Raw genomic sequence first — 22,350 nt, forward strand, 5'->3', positions numbered from 1 at the left:
ACCGGTCATGGTGCATTTGTATACATGGCCAAGACTTCCGAATACAAGTACACTATATCTACACCTATACCCAAGGTCGGCCATCACACTGAGCAGTGGTTGGTATTTGATATACTTGTCCCGGAAGGCCTGGTCCATGTACAGATCAAAGGTACAGCCTACTTCTATGACCAGCACCTCCCTGTGGCTGGTGTCAACAAAAACAACATCCTGTGTATTTGATATGTTAGCAAAGACATCGTTGGTAAGGCCAAACCACTCTGGTTGCACTCTAGGATGTTTGTACATTGCTGCACTAGATGGTGATATGTTCCGTACCGCATCAGACACAATGTCCACAATACGGTCAAGACGAGCGATGTACAGGTGTTTGTATGCATTACATCCATTTGTCATGTGTGCAATGGATTCTAGGTGTTGTGAATCCTGATGGTTTAAACAGAATGGACTGTGAGTTTGAGGATACCAAGTGGACAGATTGTATTTAATGGGTAATACCTGCAGTCTTGCTTTGATGGTAAATTGAAACACATCCTCACCAACAGCGGCGTTCTTAAACACTGAGTGTGAGACTGAATGGTCAGCAAACTCCAAACAAGCTAGCTTTCCCTGTAATCTGAGTCCACACCAGTGCTGCCTGATCTCAGACTGCTTCATGCTAAGCAGAACCCTTCTTGCAGAATCTCTGTGCAGTTCGACAGTCTCTTCCTGCAGTGTTGTGATGTTGGCCTTCACAACCACACAGGGGTCTGTGATAAGTTCATCAGAGACAGGGCCTTCAGTCTGTGTGTTGGGTCTTGTCCATTTCAGCTGAACTCCAGTCTGGTTGCAGAGGTCATTGAGATCTGGCCAGTCAGACCAGGCCCCGAAGCCCTTGGCCTGAGAGTCCAGTTTCCCAGAGTCTTTCTTCCTGAAGCAGAGGAAGTTATTCTGGTCTGCGGTGGCCAGGGGGATCTTCCTTCAGCGTAGATCCAGCAGGAGAGAGGCCCTGGCCATTTCGCTGACGGTGACATCATCATTGTTAAGCATGTGGAGCAGGTGGGCTAGCCTGGTGGCTATGTAGGTCCACTCGACATTGGGGACTCCCAGCCCTCCCTCTCCACATGGGAGAAAGATCATGCCCTGTGTGGAGTGTGTGTTGAGGCCTACCCACTTTCTGACCAGCTGAACAGTTTTGTTTGTCATTTCTCTCAGTGCCTTGAGAGGGATGTGTACATTGGCAAAAAGGTGTTGAATTTTAGCCAGAGCCACCTCTCTCACAGCCTGGAACTTCATGAGGACGGGGAGGGGGGACAGGTCGATCAGGTGTAGATGATGGAGAAACTCTGTAGTGAGCTCCTCTACCTGCTCCCCCCACTCTCCAGCGATGTTAAACCTGTGGCCAAGGTATGGGTAGGTCTCATTATGGGAATACACCTTGATGGGTTGGCCCATTACAAGAAAGGAGGGGGGCTTGTCGTTCTTGGCCTTATACCAGTGGTTGCCTCCACTGCAGCACTCATGGAGTATGGCACACTTGGCTTGCTTCACCTCCAGCCCTGACCACTGGAGGAACTCATCAGTGCGTGCCAGCATGTTAATGATGACATCTTCCTGTCATGATGACACCTGCATGTCGTCCGCGTATCCCTGAACAGGATTTGGGGATCGGACATGCAGAGGAGCGCACTGGTAAATCCACTTCATCCACTGGTTGAGTGCTAGGATGAAGTTCACGGCACTCCAGGGACAGCCAGTTTTTATTCCCACCTTCAGTGCAATCGGCTCTGTGAGCTGCTGCCCACAGATAACTTGGATAAATTAACCTTGGTATACACTGGATACAATATTCACAAAAGGCTGAGGCAGGTGTATTTCCTCTAATGCTTTTAACATCACCTCATGGGAGAGTGTACCAAATGCGTCTCTAAAGTCCAAAAACACTGTGTAGAATCTGGATGATTCATGTTTGAAATAGTCAATTCCGGTTTTTAAGCAAAACACATGTTCGTTCATTCCCTGTCTATTGATATAAGCTTTCTGATGGGGGGAGAGAATCCCTGTGTCCACCAGCCAGGGTAAGATGCGGGTGAGTAGGCACTTCATAAATACTTTATATATAGTGGGCAATAGTGAAATGTCACGCCAAGTGGAAGGATCATCTGGGACATTTTCCTTTTTTGGTATTCTATGGATGAGGGCTCCTTTCCACGAATCAGGCACCTTCTCATTGATCAGGCATGCATTGAAGATATGTGTGAGTGTCTGTGTTGACGTGGACCTGGTAGCTCTCAACATCTCATAGATGACCCCATCAGATCCGCTAGCCTTGTTATAGGGAGGTGTAGTCTGACGTCACTGGTTGTTCCACCCGTATAGGGATTCATCATTGGGAAAATGGATTATCGGCTATTGTAACAATTCTGCCGCATGAACATTGGCAAGCTTTCCATTTTTGCACAAAATGAGTTCCCTTCTACCACTAACATTATTGTTTAAGCAAAATTACAAACATCTCAAAACAAACTGGTCAGACTACTGCTTGACCTTACTCCTAGAACCCACCTCACCCCTGCCCACTTCGACAACCTAGGATGGCTTAGAGTAGACGACAGAGTACAACAACTTGCAATGGGCCTGGTCTACAAGATACACTACACGACCAAGGTACCCATGTACATGTCAAAATACTTCCCAAAGGTCAGTGAATACCACGATCACAACACCAGAGGGAGCTCCACAAATCATGTCAAACCCAGATTCGGCTCAAATAAGGGACTAAACACGTTTCGCAATTATGCCACATCAATGTGGAACGCCCTACCCAAAGCTGTAAAGGAATGTGGATCACTACCCACTTTCAAAACCTCTCTCAAGGGACACCTACGGGAGACTGCAATTCAACACTGGCCCCTGTAAATATCCTAACCCAATCATTCCAACCCCCTCCAATGTACAGTCATTTACCTAGTATGGTTTTGTCAATAGTTCAATGTACAATTGTGTTTGTTTGTACAGTGTCTCCTCCCCCCCCCCCCTCAATGTACAGTGTTACTTGTTTATACAGTATGCACCCCGCCCCCCCCCCCCCCCCCCAACCACCTCCAATGTAAATTACCCAGTATGGTTGTCAATATCCCAATGTACCCAACCCCCCCCACCCAACCTCCAATGTACAGTTTCTACGTCAAATGTATATACTCCCTTTTCTTGACTCCTTCTGTATCACAAACAGTACTGTATTTGCAAATCTGGTATGTCATAAATGTATAGATGTAGCAGTACTGACTATCTGTATGTCATGTATGTCATATATGTCTATATGAATTGAAAATGGGGGACCCTGATGGAAACAAGACAAACGTCTTTCTCAGGTCTGCATCCCCTTAACAATTGTATGTATTGAGCCGTACTGTATTGTACCCATTCTGCAATCTGTTAAATAAAGTTTTCATTCATTCATTCATTCAAGCATTTTTGGTTGAAATAAAGGTAGTTATAAGGTTTTTAATTTGTCATAAAAAAAGAACTACATTTACCAGTAGGCAGCCTGTTGTTCACTAGGCAGCCTGTTCAGTGCTGTCGCCTGATCCACGTCACGGCCAGCTGATACCAAGCTAGCTAGCTAGCTAACGTTAACGTTACCTCGCTAAACGTACTAGACGTTAGCAACAATGTCTACTGTCGTTAACCATTTTAAATCAGGGCATGTAGAGGCATTTCGGGACAGAGTAAAATGTGTGCAGGTCCTCTTCTCAGACCTGTGCACTGCATGCATCATGCCGGCTAGCAAGCTAGATAGCAAGCTAGCTAGCTACACGTCACAGCCGGCTGATACCACGATAGCTAACTAACGTTATATACTCGTACTGGCATCGCGTCCCGCTCTTAAGCCATACCGAGATATACCTCATCTCATGTACCTAGTGTACTCCATCAACGAATAAAAACCAATACACCCAGTACCTGCCAGGCCCCGCCCTACTGACGTACTATATAGTACTAGGCGTGGTCACCACTCACTCTTCCTCTATTTTCGTTTCCATCATAGCGGATGCGTGCACCCTATGCAACTAGTTGATATGAAAAGTTTAGAGAAATTAGGTTGAGTGCTTACCGAAGATTTGCCTACCCCTGAAATCTTCGCGGCATGTTCTGGCGGCGCTCGTATGGGTTCTGCGACTCTGCAGCGGGATGCATTTCGATGCATCTCAGCGTCGAGTTCTGTAGTCTCCTTGTCTTGTTGACAGCAGACAGAGGGACAGCGTGTGAGGTGTAGCTATCGAGCTACCTCGCACAAGGTAGGACTTGCGCCACTAGGCATTATCGCTGGTGTTAGTAAATGCTGATGGTTGTGAGTTGTATATCTGCGCCAGGGGCAGGATGTTTGGGTAAACGTCCCTCTGAGGTGGACGTTTCCCAGGCTGTCCTGGAGCGCGCTGCTAATACTAAATGCTATAAATGCTGGGTCACTGTTCTACTGTTCCCCGCTGTGGGATGTCACTAGGCATGACAATGCTGGCGTTTGTGATGTGCTCGAGTTGTCCCGAAAGACAACCGAGTTGTGTATTGGCACAAGCGGCGGGATATCTGGGTAAACGTTGTTGTTTTCCCCGTTATCCTGGAGCGCGCGGCTAACGCTATGCTATATTGGGCTACTGTTTCTGTTCTGTCTCCCTGCTACGGGAATGTCTGTCTATACTACAGTCTTCCCTCCTCTCAACCATTCATGCTGACGGTCAATCGGTGTCTACTGGGGGAGTATTGCGGGGGGGGCTTTGTTTACCTTTCATGGGTAAATGGGCTGAGGTCTAGGGCTGGTGTGCTGTTGTGAATATTATGAATGAATGCAGGACTGGTTCTCTCTGGTCTGCATCCCCTTAACGTTGTGTGCATGGGCTTGCCCATTCTACAGTATATTCGTGGTGTTAGTTCATTTATTCATTAACCCCTTCATGGTGCACACCACAGTGGAGGTTGCTGGTTGCAACCACCACTGGTGCTCCGTGTTAGCATCAGTCCTTTGCTTTTGACATGTTGAAACAGTGCCCCGCCCGGCCGACGCCATGAGGTGGGTCGGCCCGGCGAGTGGCTGGTGGGCTGCTAAAGCCTGTACCGCCACGGTATGGAATTGGCAGCGATTAGTAACTGTGTTCGAATTGCTGTTTTTTCTATCAAAAAATGGTGTCTGGTGGCGGGGCCTTGAGGGCCAGCCGACGTCGACACATCGCACAAGGTTGTTGACGTTATTAGCTTTGACCTAGCCGCAAGCTATAACCGCTCAGGGCTCCCCTCTCCGCAGAGGATCTTGGTCTTCCGCTGGAGCACGGGCGGTATTTGTCCTAGGCCCCACACCGCCTCACACCGCGCAGCCAGAAGAAGAGAGAGCACGGCCTCGTCAGCGGCGATGACGAGGCCCTCGACAGGCGGCCATGTTTTCCCCCGCCAGAGGTATCCTGGGCGTTGAATCGACAGGTGTCCACAAGGCCGACAGCCTTGGCGGCCGAGGGATCGGCCATGTTGGATGAGCTCGGCTTGGAATATACAAGCCGTCGCCGTCCTGCCGTGAGCAGCCCGCTCTCCGATCACTCCCTCCCCCAACACCAGCGGAAAAGGGGCTCTGATTGTTTCCTTTGGCTGCGGGCCGCGTGCCTTCGTTGAAGCGCGTGCGGCCCCACTTTTCGCTTCTCATGGGGACAGGGGCTGACACCCAGTTGATGGCTGAGCCTGGGTCTGTCCGTGAGAATGTTGTGCTGTCAAGCGGCTCCCACACCATAAGCTGTGTTTGGTTGAGCCTGGTGTTACGTCTGTCAACTATAAGTGTTGTCAGCAGGGGGGCTCGAAACCTTTTTGAGGCATACAGTGCGGGCTTCCCCGACCTCGCCTTCGCCAGGCCAGGTATCATGTTGGTGCCTCCCACTCCTGAAAGATTGGCAGTGGTCTCGCAGGCGCGCGTGATTTGGGTGGTAGTAATATCACTGCAGGGCTACGGTGTGTAGGAACTCATGGGGGCCTCACACCTTGCATGTCCGGCTGCAGAACAACTCCTCAGCATGTTCTGGAGGGGTGTTCAGTGGGGGTGCTTTTGTCACCTAGACTGATGTCAGCTTCCCCCGTATCAAACCGGCCCTTTCTGTCGGGGTCCCCCCTTGGGTGCGATTGCCTCGTGGGTAGTGTCAGGGTCAGATGTCCCGACACATAACGCTCTGCTCGCACGGGTCCAGGGTTGGCTACGCACAGCGGGTGGGACCGGGCCGCCTATCTACAGTTCCTAGCGGACCTGCGCCACATAGCGGCGGGTGCGTTGGGAGTGTCATCACATATGGCTACAGCAGTACCATATGTCGAGGTGGATGGAGAGAACGCTGAGGCGGGGACTTGTTACACAACCCCACCCGTTTTCGGGTTTGGTACAGACCCTATTGTCAGGGTCACCAGCAGTGACAGCTCTGGTCAACGAGATACAATCTCTGTGGACGAAGCAAGCCATCGTCGTGGTGTTTTTCCTCCCGGTGTTCTCTGGTGAGAAATCGGGAGGGGGGGTGTCAGACCCATGCTGGACCTGTCCCATGGGAAGGTTCAGCATTTTTTGGATCATCTCCTACCTGTTGAACACTGTCAGGTGGGGGTCTGGTTCTCCTCCATAGACCTGTAGGATGCGTATTCGCATCCTCGATCTTCCATCCTAGGGCTTACCTACGCTTCCTTTGCAGGGTTAGCGTATGAGTACCAGAGGCTGCCGTTCGGCTTTTCTCTGGCTCCCCGCATCTTCACCAAGTGCGTGGAGGCCGCACTGGGGCCTCTGTGTTGTCAGGGGTTACGAAGTGTATTCTGCCCTGACGACGTTCTGGTCCTTGGCGGTCAAGGTGGATCGTCAGGTCTCGTACCAGGCAGGTTCCTACCAGCCTGGGGTTTGCTGTAGACTGGAAGTAGAGTACTCCTCTTCCCAGTCAACGGGTGGAGTGCTATGGGCATCCCTCTCAGAGCGTGTTGTCGACACGCTCAGGATGTTCCGTCCTAGGACGGTTACGGCGCTGTCCGTGATACGCCTGCTCGGTATGATGGCATCTGCTCATTCCGTGGTCCCTCTTGGCCTCCTCTTCACCCCAGGAGGGGGTTACGGAGGTGGGTTTTCCAGTATGGAAATAGACCCGGTGAGAGGCAAGTGGAAGCGGCTAAGGTTCCCGTGTCAGTACTGGGGGACCTTGCCCCTGGGGAGGGCCTGCTCTTTGGCTCCGAGCTGGGATCTTCAATTGGTCCTCGGTCGGTTGTCCTTGGCCCCGTTTGAGCCTCTTGAGCAAGCGCTGTTGGAACGGCTGTCGTTCAAGACTGCGTTCTTGCTGGCCATCACCTCCGCTAAACGCGTTGGTGTGCTTTGTGCTCTCTCGGTACGGCGAGAGTGCCTGTCTTTTCGTTCCGATAGCGGTTCCACTCTGCGGCCTAATCCAGCCTTCGTGCCTAAAAATATCCGGAGTGCTTTCCCCCTAGGGATATTATGGTTCAGGTGTTTCATCCGCCTCCTCACGCTAGTGAGTTGGAGGCGGGCCTTCACCTGTCATGTCCGGTCCGGGCTTTGGGGGTTTACCTCAGCCGTACTCAGGGCCTCAGGGCTATCGATCAGCTCTTTGTCTGTTACGGTGGCTCTCGTGCTGGTAAGGCACTGTCGAAACAGCGCCTGTCCCATTGGTTGTGCGAGGGCATTGCCCTTTGCTACACGTTGGCCGGGCTGGCTCCCCCTGGGGGCATCAGGGCGCACTCCACTCGTGGGGTGGCGGCCTCTGCCGCTCTCCTGGGTGGGGCCTCGGTGGAGGACATCTGTGCTGCGGCTTCATGGTCCTCACCGGGTCCCTTCGTAAGGTTTTACCTCATGGACATGACCGGGGATTCTGTCTCCCAGGCGGTTCTGAGGTCTGTGGCCTCTCCTGCTTCCCGTCCTTTGGTGGGGTAGCAGGCGTGTGTGGGTGTGGGCCACAATGTGTTGTGTCACACGTGGTTCCGCCTGTGCTGTGCGTTCAAGAGGTTCTAGTTCCCTCTTGTTCGCACTTGGGTGGAGTTGACTGCCGCCCCCTCTTCATTAGGAAGAGTGGGGTGACGGGACTCCCCTCCCCCCTGATGTGGGCTTACGGGTCCTCAGGGGGTGCATTTGTCGGGCCTCGCATCCGCTCTACCCCATATCTCGGTATGGCTTGTACTGGGTGTATTGGTTTGTACTGGGTGTATTGGTTTTTATTCGTTGATGGAGTACACTAGGTACATGAGATGAGGTATATCTCGGTATGGCTTAAGAGCGGGACGCGATGCCAGTACGAGTATATAACGATAGGTTATGTATATAACCTAGTTATATGAGTACTGGCTAAGCGTCCCGCTCTTAGCGTGCCCTGAGTTCCCTTGGGTAAACTTTTCTTTGGAAACGATTTTCCGAGGAAAAGTGGGTGGTGACCACGCCTAGTACCATATAGTACGTCAGTAGGGCGGGGCCTGGCAGGTGCTGGGTGTATTGGTTTTTATTCGTTGATGGAGTACACTAGGTACATGAGATGAGGTATATCTCGGTATGGCTTAAGAGCGGGACGCTTAGCCAGTACTCATATAACTAGGTTATATACATAACCTATCGTTAACGTTACAAGCTCAAAAACCTTATAACTACTACTGTCGTGTCCATAAGTTCCCTGGCAGAATACTTTGTCTGTGAGGACAAAAGTAAATAAGAACCATATATATAACGCTGTATAGCATAATTCTCTAAAAAGTATACAAAGAGGAGATAACCATTTTAAATCGGGGCATGTAGAGCCCGCCGTAAAAACAATAACGTTATAAACTATACACAATATGTACAACGAAACAATGATTTACAAGTATTTACAGTGATTTAATATGCAGTGAATAATACAAATAATGTAACTGGTTGTTGCTTTTAGAAATGGTGTTTGGCTTCATCTGATAAATGGATATAATCACCAGAGAGATACTAGCCCCAGATTCAGGGTCAGTTATTTTCCCATTGTACGAATTGTTAAGCTTATCGAATGTAAGGGAAATCTGATCCTAGGTCTGTGACTACAGGCAGGAGGCTACGCTGTGGTGACGTCAGTCAGCAGCGCCAAATAGCAGTGTAGTTTATCAGCGAACGAAAACATAAACGTTGTTATTTTGCTACCTTTACGATTAATTGCGAATATTTTCATGTTGAGCTATAGATTGTGGATGAATACGTACAGAAAGGTACACCATGCCAACGTTAATGCTTTATTTATCTAAAACGAGCCGATTTAGAAATGGTCAATGGGGCACTTTCAGTGCCAACAGGGGGCGCACAATTTAGTGCTTGAATGACCAGCATCCACTTCAATGTTAGCGTTAATAACGCCTATTCTATGTTTTAAATTATGGCTATGTGTCTAATCTGCCCGTCGCTTATCAATGACTTGTTTTCCAGTCAACATTGTCGAAGCGGATTGTTTTTTTATCGGTTCATTTTCGTTTTATAGCATTTTGAAAAGCCCTTGTTTTCAAGGAAAATAAAAAGATTCCATAATAAATGCCCTGTACTGGAATATTCTAGAATACACAAAAACGTTGTAATTTTTCAGCCTATTTATGAATCATTTTCAAATAAACGCTAGATTATCGATAGTTGTGTACGTATGCACGCTATATAGGCAATCTGAAAAATCGATTCTCTGATTTCCTCAAAGCCATCGCCCACACACACACACACATAGGGCGAATGCTGAGAGCTCAGCGAATACAACTCTGATTATCCCAAGACTTGTAAAATAGATTCCTTACCTCAGATCAGATGTTTCCAAGATCATTCCAATTCCTGATCGCCATTCCAAAAATCGATCGCTTTTATTGATCCAACGCTGGATAGTGGAAACACATATTCCACGCTGTTCTGAGGGACCAGAATGACTGCAATCGGGTTACATGCCTGACAAGTAAAATGTGGATTCCGGATTTTTCTTTTCTCATTCATTTTCATTGAGTCCATTCCAAAAGGGTGCATTACCATCTGGGAGACGATAGGGGGCGCTTTTTTCACATCTGAGCTCCTGATGGGGCTGGTTTCCCAACGAGAGACTTGGTTGATGAAATATCATCATCATCATCATCATCATCATCATCATTTATTTATTCGTACATATATATATGAATTCAGATCGCTAATAAAAAAATAACACGCTAATTGTCGTGGTGGGCATTCAGGGGGCGGGCTGATAACACATGTTATGTCGTGGTGGGCACTGAAAGAGTTAAGTGGAACAGAGGGTGGAACAGGAAAAAACGAAAATGACGTAACCACTACACCTCCCTATTGGGAAGAGAAGTCAGCACTGCATCCACCTCCTCTGTTGTAAAATCGTGGGTATCTGGGAAATAGCCTGGCTCTATTTTGTCAATGAAATTGTACCAAGGGGGCGTGGCCAGGGGAGTGGCAGCGCTTGGTGCAGTTTGACATTTTGCTTTATAGTAGTTATACACATTGACTGTATCACTAACAGTGGGGGGGGGGGGGGGGGGGGGGGGTGTTCGGGAAAATTGTATAGTGGTTGTATTCTCTCACGGATGAAGCAGAGCTGCGTTTCTATCCAATGTGTTACGAGAGTCAGGTGTTAGGTCCACTGGGAAATCGGCAGAGAGAGGGCACACACACACACACACACACACACACACACACACACACACACACACACACACACACACACACACACACCACACACACACACACACACACACACACACACACACACACACACACACACACACACACTTAATGATTTTAGAATATTTCAGCTAATGAAATTAAATGTTTATTATCATCAACTATCCAGTTCGTTTTTATAGTGTAACGTTTGGCTACTTTAAATCATTTAACGTAGAGAGAGAGAGAGAGGGATATAGGCTCACCCCCCCCCCCCCTCCCTTTCCTCACTAATGGAACTGGAAACTGCTGTCGTGGAGTCACTCCGCTGTGAGCGTTTCCGGGGTTAGCGTTAGTGGCTAACGTTAGTTAACCTGTTAAGCCCAAGCCATATTTTCAGAAAATGTGCCTAAAAATACATACCTAAGTAAATGGAAGATTGCATGTTCTTGTGTATTCCCAGTGTCAGAAATATTGTGTCTGTTACTATGCTTGAGTAAATTGTAATGAACCAAAGGCGAATCTTTTTTTCTTTTCCATCTTTGATAGTGAATAACACCATGCTAACATTGACCAGACGTGGACAATTGCCACTGAGCTCATCAGTATAGTTTGGCTGGTTACGTTACGCTGTAGTTGGTGTTCTAACATTTTGATACATGTGCCCTTTTAAAAATGTGAGCACCTCCCCCTCTAAAGGTCTCTGCACGGCCCTGCTCAACAAACAAACAAACAAACAAACAAACCTCTTCACCGTAGCCTTTTAATACACTTGGACTCATTGCATCCAGACTTTGATTGTTGTACTGTAGATTCGTTATTTTATTGCACTGCACTATTGCAGTATTTTACTCTGTCTATTTATGCCAATTTATGTAAATGATAGCTACTTATATTCTGTTTACACTTTTAGCATTTTGTCAGAAACTTGCTAATAGTCTTTTATAGATTTTAATGTCAGAAATCTATCATAATCAATAAGTCAGAACTCTATTACAATCGTTTTCTTTTTATAGATTTAGAAAACAGAAATCTATTAAAAAAGATTTCTGTGAGGTTTTTAATGTAGATTCTCTGAATTATGCCAATTGTATGCTCATTTTATGCCTATTTCTATGTCTACATCACTGCTGTGAAGCACTTTGGGCTGCAATTCCTGTATGTAAGGTGCTATACAAATAAAGTGTATTATTATTATTATTATTATTATTATTATTATTATTACTACTATTATTAACAAACCATCTAGACTGCTTGTGTCCTGTGGATGGAGACGTTATCCTGGAGGTGACCATCGTTATTCAGGGACCTCTTCTGAGGTTTCTTCCTCTCTTTCCCTCTCAGCTCTCATTAAGGTTTTGTGAGAGTCTCCTTATCTTGGTTGAGCGTTAAAGCTGAGGGCACTGGGCAGAGCTGGGGACTTGAGACTTGAGCATGTTTAAGAAATGTGACGACTTGAGACATGGCTGCTCAGACAGAAAAATCCAATCAAATACAGTAGATCAATAAACAGAACTACATAGAGTACAATAGAATACATTTAATTCATCGGTAGCCTACATCGTATCCATTCAATGGCCTTTTTTCTTTTTTTTGTTTGATCCACTTTTTCTCCCATTTTCTATTTTTCTCCCATCCCAATTTCGTATCATCCAATTCAACCCTCCCCTGTCTCGAGCGCTGTTTCTTGCCTCCCACAAGCCGGCTGCAATGTGGACTAAGTCATACATAGCACGAGTCCCCTCCGATACTCGAGGTAACAGCAGTCGCATCTTTCCACCTGCGCGGCGCGATCTTTCAGCGTCAGGGGTCTGCGCTTTGGAGGGGCGCCGCCCCCATCGCTTCCTGATTCTACTGCGCAGGCGCACCAACCGACCTGTAGGAGTCACTGTCCACAACGCCCGATCCCCACCCATCAGTTTCCCACCCCCTAATACTGCCAATGTGTATTAGTACGGACGACCAGCTAAACTGAAAGCAATGTGGAGCGCTGGGCTCGAACAGGCGAACCCAGCGTCTCCAGTATTCGTGTTGAGCGCCTTGCCCACTGCACCATGTAGCCGCCCTCAATGGCCTTTTTTTAATCCCAACGGTCCAAAATCTTGCTGGAAATCATTTGATGATAAAGACTTGCGACTTGAATTGAGGTGTCGCAAATACTAGAGACTTGACTTGTCCTAAATTACTTCAGACTTGACTTGGACTTAAAAGCAGCTCTGGATCAGGGGGTGTTGTTCCATTGTGATGTGGATCACAGATGGTGATATTGGCCTATACAAATAAACGTGCCTTGATTCCCATCACTACCACAACAAGAATAAGAGTCTAAAGGCCCTGCTAACAGCCTCTAGATCAGGGCCCGGGGTCTCAAACTCAATTTACCTGGGGGCCGCTGGAGGTAGAGTCTGGGTGAGGCTGGGCCGCATCAAATATTATATATGATTTTTTTTATTTTTTTTTGCAAAATCAACTCTGCCTCTCTTTGTTAATTACAACAAGCAATGCTGTTTGTTATTTAAGATGAGGTCGGACTCTGCACTGACAGATTTGTGTTCATTGTGCTGCTTTTATAAAGCCTCAAATGACGGCTTACAATATTTCATGAAAGCAAAGTGTTTTGTTTGTCTAAGATTTTAAAAGGTTTAAACTTTACAGCACTGACAAAGGCCCCGTTTAGACGGAAACGCTAGCAGGTGAATCCGCAAAAATATTTTTTCAGATGTGCCTTTCGTTTATACGGAAACGGCGTTTTTACGGGGTGAAACCGTAAAAAAGTTAGACCACCTTCCAGGGTGGAATTCCTAGAAACGGTAAACCTTTGCGCTCTCGTCTAAACTGTCAAACCGCATAAAACGATGACGAAAGGGTCGTCAAGGCTCTCGTCGCGCCTACTGCTTACATCACAGGCATGCGCCAGTAGCCTAGAAGCGTAAACAAAGCATGTCTGATTCTATCCATGGCGATCACCTGAAGGCTACATTGGCAGTACTTTTAAATACACAAGAATCTGTCCCGCGGGCCTATTGCTTATTAACAGCGAAGGAGTGCGCCGAATGCTTCCGCGTTTTCCCTGATTGGCTGCGACACGCCCGCGGCAGGCGCGGCAACCGCAGAGCGGAGCGGCAGAGCTTGCAGCATTATTTAGCCGTAAACCGCCATGATTCTCATTCGAAGCTTAGCTCACCTGGCAGCGTGGCGGTCCTGCGGTCCTGCGGTCCGTTGGTTTCAAGTTTGAATCCCATCAATTTTTTTTTTACGTGTATTCTTTCGCCGGTTAAGGTTAGGCATGGTTAAGGTTAAGGTTAGGCATTGTTTCGGAGTTGGTTAAGGTTAGAAAGGTTAAGTTTAGGCGCTGTTAAGGAGCTGGTTAAGGTTAGAGTTTGTCTTAGAGAATGGCAATATTCTTTATTTTTATTTTTTTAAACTTTGGCCATTTCCCTGGCTCTTTTATACGTTTATCGCATTTATACTTGGTCAAGTTCGACCGACAGAAGCAGGCTGAAAGGGTTCAGATGGGGGGGAAGACACTCTGGGAAAGGCACGGCTGCAGTCCGGGATTCGAACTCGCTCAGCCCCAGATCCGTGACGAGCACGGTTGTCCACGGCGCTGAAATAGCACTCGCGGTACGTGGTGAGCTACTGGAGCTCCCCAGACAATATTCTTTCTATGGTTAAGGTTAAGGTTAGGCATGGTTAAGGTTAAGGTTAAGGTTAGGCATTGTTTCGGAGTTGGTTAAGGTTAGAAAGGTTAAGTTTAGGCGCTGTTAAGGAGCTGGTTAAGGTTAGCGTTTGTCTTAGAGAATGGCAATAGACAGCCTATTTCCGCACTGTCGCTCTCTCGCGCTGCCGCGGTCACATGGTCACATTGTCACATTCTTGCACTCCTCCGCTGTTAAAAAGTGTTGTGGAAAGGTTGTTTGACACAGCAGGAGACGATATTTCCAATTGTAACAAATAGGTAATTTATTTAAGAAAAGAAGTTCTTTAACAGCAAGAGCTATGGGTCAAAGATGATCGCCACAGCTTGAACAAAAACACTCTGTCCTGGAACCCTTTGCCTGTCCCTAAATCCCCTCTCAGTCCTGCCCCCATGACAGATATGATGACGTATCACATCATGTCAGATCTGACATGACGTACATTAAGATGATACGTAGATTTAACATCGGAGAGAGAGAGAACATGAGGAGAGATAAGCAAGATATGATATCCACACACGATATGATGTAAAACATTAAGAACATGAAGAGAGAGTGAGATGTGTGTGTTTGTGTGTGTGTGTGTGTATGTGTGTGTGTGTCTGTGTGTGTGTGCGTCTGTGTACAGACGTGTGTGTATTGTATGTGTGTATTGTGACACAGGGAATGTGTGTGTGTGTCGGTGTGTATGTCTGTGCGACTGTGTGTGTCTATGTCTGTGTGTGTGCTGTGTAACTGTGTGTGTCTGTGTGTGTGCTGTGTAACTGTGTGTGTCTGTGTGTGTGTGCTGTGTCTGTGTGTGTGCTGTGTATGTGTGTAAGAGAGAAAAGACACAAGATTAGAACACACGATATGATGTACTGAAATGTCCATCTGCTATCTTGAGGCTGTTTTAAGAACATCAGCCAGACTGTCGCCCTAGTGTCTTTGAGCCCTGCTAGTTGACCTATATTAAACTAGTCAAGACTAACCCCTTTCCTACCTCCACCCTCGTATACACATTTTCCCCAACATTCCCCCATTTGGGGCTATCCCTAGTCCCACCCAAATCATATAACCAAGAAAATGTGAACGTCTAACTAAACAAGAAACCTTACTTCATTCACTGGACCCCTAACGGACCAACAAAGGCTGACTACCGTTCTCACAATAAACACAAAACCGCTCAAAACAAGAGTAATAATAAAACATCAAAAAAAAAAAAAAAAAATACCCCAATTTATAATCCTAACCTGACAGACAAATCCCCCCAACCTCCACCGCTTACCAAATGAGCCACAGTTCCGGCCGGAAACCGCGACTCTCATCAGGGAAAGGAGAAGTTGACCGTCAGAACTAAACATAGAACATCCCTCCCAAAAAAAATGACATTGTCTCTTCCATAACATTGAGTCCCAGTGTCCATCGCTCAGCCCCCCTTCCATGCCCACGCCATAGTCTCCTCACCGTATTGCCAAAAGTCACATTTTGCCAATACAGCAACCACCACGCCACACCTCCAGTCCTCGTAGAAGCATGTCCCCATGCCTGGACGGGAGGCGCTGGTACCGACCTCACCACGTGTCCCCCCATCTTCGACGGGAGGTGCCCATCTTGCCCACTGCGTTAGCCCCCCCCCTTTTGTCCCTCCAGTCCCCAGAACCGATCCCCCGACCACTTCTTCTCAATGCTTCCTCAGGCTCAGAACCGACACTCTGCCGATGCCCCTTCCCATTCCGGTTTGACCAGGACCACAAGTAAAATAAACAAAAAATAATAAAAAAATAAAAAACAATGCAATGATTTTCAATGGTTGCAATCTCTATGCCGAAGGATCATTAGAAAATCAGACTAAAATTCCTAGTTAAAGGAATAAACCAACAAAACTGCGCTCAGACCATCCCCCGTCACTCTTAAAGGAAAGAACCAACAAAAAGAAAATGTCCCTACCTCACCATACCCCTAATCCTCTATCCCCTCGTCTCCCTCTAAGGCAGCATAAAGCTGAGGATATGGCCCGATTTGTGGCTCAATCTCTTTCTGTCCCACCATCAGCATTTGGCTCGTTACGTGTGAAGTTACCAGCCTACCCAAGAGAGGCATACCACAACAGAAAAGGAGAACCAATATCAACCCTGCCACCCCGATGGATATCCCCGTCTGCATCACTATGCTTCCCCACTGTCCCAATCTTTCCAACACCCCACTCCCCCACCATTCTTCATTCCGGCCAGAATTCCCCCTCAATTCCTCCCTCAAATCCTTCAGCTTAGCCATGGCCTCGGAGAACTTTCCCCCTGGCCCCACATTCGTCGGAATGAATGTGCAGCAGTACTGTCCAAACATGGAACAGACTCCACCCTTCTCCGCCATTAACCAGTTCAGAGCCTGTCTATTCTGCCACGCCACCGTACTGGTCGCGTGCATCTGGTCCCCCATTGCATCCAACGCCTCCTCGGTGTAATTGAGATACCGCTGCTGATTGTAAAACAAATAGTTGATCCACCCGGTGTTCTTATTGACCGATATCCATGGCAGAATAGACTCAAACCCTGCCGCAATCTCATTCTTAGCCATGAACTCGGCTGGAATGCCCCTTGGCTGTCCTATGCTGTCCAGATACACCCTTGGGTCTGCCTTGTAGCTACGCTTCGTTCGAGAGATAGGAGACTCAGAAGGTCCTTCCGTCACTGATAATGGTAGGACCACCATTGGCATGATCGCCTGAACCCGGGCACATCTACCTGACCAATCTAAAGGAAGTGTATTCCTCAACCTCCTACCGCCGCAGAGCCAGTATTGGTCCGCCAGTGCCATATCCTGGACATGAAAAGGGCAAGCTACAGGCCGTGGGTTGGTATCCACTCCCTTTAACACGACCCCGTGTCCACACTTTCCTTCTTTCGTACAGTTAGTCGTGATGCTCCAAATAGTAGTGCACCGCCCCTCTGCCACCTCCCCTACATCCCGGGTCCCCTCCTTTTGCAAGCACTCGAAATCCTTGGTCAGCCATAGTTTGACACCTCTGGGTATTGGCAACCCCGTCGCTACCCCCTGCACACGTACATCCAATTTCCTACACCGTTCCCGCATAGTGACATCCTTGAAATCCGTGACGTTTCCTGCCGCCTTAAAACGACTAGAGCCGAGAAACCCCAAACACTCTGCCTCGCACCAAGGGCGACTATTATGGGGCCCCTCCCATGCCTCTGCGTCCCTGTCACACTGAGCCCAACTGAACTTCGTGCCCTTCACCAGCAGCCTATCCGGACGTGCCTTGGAGCAGACATAACAATCCTCTATCTGATTCTGCGCGCTCGTGTACTGGACCCACTTAAACCACTCATTCCCTAAAGCCGCCCTATACATCGGGTCAGCCTCCGGGTCTTCCTCGTCATAGTCATAGTCGCCCCCATCTTGTTCCCCGGAAGGAAGCAAACCCCTCAACCTGGCCCAGAGTGAGCCCACTGAGTCCCTCAACGTTCCGGCTGTCCTCTGGAACATATCCTGTCCCCCCACCTCTTCCGACTCAGTGTCCTTGACCTCCCTTTTTCCCCTCACCCCTGTCCCCTGTGATTGGTTCGGGACAGGCTCAACTCTCCTATCTACCCCCACAACCCGATGCTCGTTAGTATAATGGTAAGTATCCCCGCCTGTAACGGGGGAATGGTCAAAATCAAAAACATGCCCTTGCGGTCCTACGGGAAACACCCCGTTTGGTTGTAGTCTTATCTTCTCCCCCCCTTCCTCGATGGAGGGAAAAGGGGGCGCCTGATTCTGAGCCTGGTCATGAAAGTCTGCTGGTACTTGAGCCTGAGCGGGACCCCGTGGGACTCCTACCCACTCAAACCCGTCATCCTCAAGGACGGGTCGACCGTGACGGTTCTTAATGACGTCGTTGTGCCCGGCCGACCGTCCGCACACTGCTGCCAACATCTGCGGGAGCATCAGCAGGCACTGCACCTTCCAGTTGCCGTCTCGGACCCTCCATGTCGGGTTCTGCATAACTGCGATCGATTGTATCCCCCAAGAGATCGCCGCTGGCCTTTATGCAGTGATTGAAGTGGAACCAGGTCGCTGATCCTTTGACTTGGACTGCCGTTCCAGTCGATCGGATCACCTCGTACGGGCCCTCTCTCCGGGGTGATGACCACTTTCTCTTGTGGACCTTTACGAAGACCAAGTCCCCAGGGATCAGTCTCGGTTTGGTGGCTTCCTTCTCCGCCTCCTTCTCCCCCTTTCTCTCCTTTCTCTGCTCCTGTCGAAACACAGCTTCATGTATTTTAGTCACTTGCTGAAGATATTTTTCCAGATCTTGCTCAAAAATATCTAATGCCGGGCCCCTAGCCAGGTGTCTAAATGGCGGTGCTGGCATGCTGCGGCCTGTAAGCATTTCATGCGGTGTTAGCTGTGTTTGGCGGTTTACGCTGCTTCTAATAGCCATCAGAGCAAGCGGCAAAGCATCAATCCAGTTAAGCTTAGTTTGCATACAGATTTTCAACAGTTTGTTTTTAATGACCAGATTGGCCCTTTCCACCTTCCCCTGCGACCCGGGACTATAGACACAGGAAAGGCGCTGTCTTATACCTAATTTCTGCATCAGCCCTTTAACCACCTTGTCGATGAACTCGCGGCCATTATCGCTTTGTAATATCGTGGGAATTCCAAATCTCGGAATGACCTCGCGACACAGGAACTTGATCACTGTGTCCGCGTTCTTGTGTTTAGATGGAATGGCCTCAATCCAGCGACTAAAGCAGTCCTCTACTACCAGGAGGTATCGTTTGCCCTGCACTGGCGTTATCATGTCTGTATAGTCCATAATCAGATGTCTGAATGGTCCCTCAGGGAGGGGTGTGTAAGCCGCCACTGTCGGTACTCCTTTGCGCACATTGCCCTGTAAGCATGTTAAACACCTGGCTAGTGTAACGTCAATTTGTGCCTGAAGCTTTGGGGACCAAAATCCCATTTTCGTGATTCGTTTCAGGGTCTCTGCTCTTCCACAGTGATCAACACCATGAGCCTCAGGTATCACTAAGGACAGAAGATCGATGGAGGCGACTATCAAACCGTTATGACTCCTCCACAGACCATCTGCCCCCCTTACAGCCCCCCTCTCCGTCCACGACTGTTTCTCGGCCTGCGTGGCTGAGTCCTGAAGATCACTCAAATTATCCTCAGTTACCTCAGTCGTCAGTTCGGCCGCAAACATCAGAACAGCCGTGGACGGCACCGCAGCCGCCGCCTTCGCGGCCTCGTCCGCCGCGTTGTTTCCCGTCGTCACAAAGGACAGGTCTTTTCTGTGTGCCTGGCACTTTACGATAGCAATGCTTTTGGGCAACTTTACAGCCTGAATAAGCGCCACAACCTGCTTGTGGTGAAGGATCGGTGAGCCGTCCGATTTCTTAAAGCCTCTTGCCTTCCAAATGGCCGCGAATAGGTGGCATACGCCATGCGCATACGCAGAGTCTGTAAAGATGTTAACCGTGCGATCTTTAGCTATTATGCATGCTTCTGTTAGTGCTATTAGTTCTGCAAGCTGGGCCGAACATGGTTGCATGCATTGTTCGGCCTTTCTTGTTAGTGTTTCTCCGTTAGGTTTGCACTGTACGACGGCGTATCCTGACCTTAAATTTTCCCCCTCCCGATAGCAGGACCCATCCACAAAAAGTGAGAGTTCTGCTATCGCGAGCGGGTCGACTCCCAAATCAGGACGGAGTTTCACGAAAGCCTGTACCTCCACCTCACACTCATGCGGTTGACCCTCGCTCGGGAGTGGTACCAGATCCGCCGGGTTACTGCCGTGGCATGTTTTTATCGTAACGTCCGAGTACTGCAGGAGCCTCATGTAAGCCTGTTGCCGTTGGCTGGTCAGAACAAATTTGCCTCTTTCAATCAAGTTTGCCAATTTGTGATGTGTCCAAATGCAAATGTCATATCCCATTGTCACGGCCGTTGCCTTCTCATACATCAAATGTGCTGCGGCCAGGGCCTGATAACAAGGTGGCAGACCCTGCTCTACCGGCGAAAGAGCTCTAGAGTAATATGCTATCGGTTGTTTTTTCCCACTCCCCCCCTGTGTTTGAGTCAGGACAGCTGTCGCATGCTGCGCTCTATGTGAGACGAATAGGTGGAAACACTTCTCATAATCCGGCAGCGCCAGGGCAGGGGCCTGTAACAACAGACGCTTAATGTTTATGAACGCGTCCTCCCCCTCCTCGGTCCATGTCAAGGGAGCGCGAAGCTTGTCTGTACCCGCCTCTTTTATCATCATCCTCAACGGCGCTGTCGCTATCGTATAGTCCTCCACCCACTCAGAGCTGTACCCAGTCATCCCTAAAAACGTCATCATCTGTCGGACCGTCAATGGCCTAGGTGCCTTGGATACAGCTTCGAGCTGCGTGGGTGAGATGCTTTTTATGCCCTTTTGAATGACGCGAGACAAGTACTCAACTTTTGGCTGGCAGTACTGCAGTTTTGAACGGGATGCCTTGTGGCCTCCCACGGCTAATCCACTCAAAACTTTGATGGAGTCCTCATGGCACTGCTGACGTGTATCCGAGCAGATTAGAATGTCATCTGCATACAGTAAAACCGTGCTGAGTAGTGTGTCGCACACTCCTTGCAAGTCTTCCTTGAGCGCCTTCGAGAAGTAATGCGGCGAGTGCGCGAACCCTTGTGGCAACCGGGTGTAAGAGTATTGTTTCCCCCTGTGGGTAAAAGCAAACAGATACTGAGACTCTTTTTCCAATGGAACACTGAAGAATGCCTGCGTGAGATCAATGACCGTATAGTACTGCGAGCTACTCGGGATGTTTGTCAGGAGGGTGTGTGGATTAGCGACTTCCGCCTCTGGTCCAGACACCACGTCGTTCACCGCCCTCAAATCGTGTACCAGTCTGTACCTAGCCCTGTCCGCCTTTAGCACTGGGTGGATAGGTGTATTACATCTGGATTTGAAAGGGACGAGCACTCCCCCCTTTAACAGTCCCTCAATCTGATGTGATATAGCTTCATCCGACTCTGGCTTCATTGTATACTGTCTGATAAAGGGTGGTCTACAACCCTTCTTTAACCTGACCTTCACTGGCTGTGCCGACAATATTAGACCCACATCTGTGTCGTGTTTTGACCACAACCGTTCCGGGGTGCGCGCCAACATGTCCTGTTCCAGCAAAGCATCCGCCTCTGGAATAACGCAAGGGTCTCCTGGTAATCTGATTACTTGCGGTTTTGCCAAAACTGAAAAGGAAATCATTATTTTTATGAAACTCCCATCTGCGCTGTTCCAAATTAGCGGAGATTCCGTGGAGACCCACCTTTGAGTCTCGGATTCCTGTATCATTGAACCTAGATGTTCGGATTCGTAACCAGGATTTATTCTCAGAGTGATGTGTGGGGCGGCGTCTCTTAGTCTATGTTGTTCCCGTAGATACTTACCCGTGTTAACCCTCAACGCCGCGCCCTGTCTCCCTACAATTATCGCAGATGAGTCAATCTGCACCTGCTCGGGCTGTCCCTGCAACCATGCCTTGTTCCTAACTAGGTCACTATTCGTCAAATATTGTAGTGTGCAATGTGCCTCCATGTTTGTTTGTCTAGACTGAGGCAGTTGGGTTTTCAGAAATGGCTCCCAGGGGGCACAGACCCTTTGCAGCTCTGCATCTATGTTGCCCAGCCAGAACACAGTGGCCTCTTTCTCCCCCGTCCCTTGTAGCATCATTTGGTACACGTCTTGTTCAATTTGAATCCCCTCAGGCGTACATAGGATTTTACAGCCTAGTTTACACATTGCATCTCGTCCCAAGAGATTGCGCGGGGTGCTGTCCGAAATTAATACAGGTATTGTTATGGTCTTGTTGTTATACGTCATAGAGATTGGATCTGATGTGGGTATTAATTGTGTTTTTCCCGAGAATCCGACCGTCCGAACATACTGTCCAGACTGGGGTAAGTGAGCGGCGTATTTTTGCTTTATGCAGGAAAAACCTGCTCCAGTGTCTGCCATCATCTCTGTTAATTTGCCCTCCACTAGGACCT

The sequence above is a fragment of the Notolepis coatsorum genome (assembly GCF_963971535.1).
Source record: "Notolepis coatsorum genome assembly, chromosome: 18".
NCBI classification, from domain to species: Eukaryota; Metazoa; Chordata; class Actinopteri; order Aulopiformes; family Paralepididae; genus Notolepis; species Notolepis coatsorum.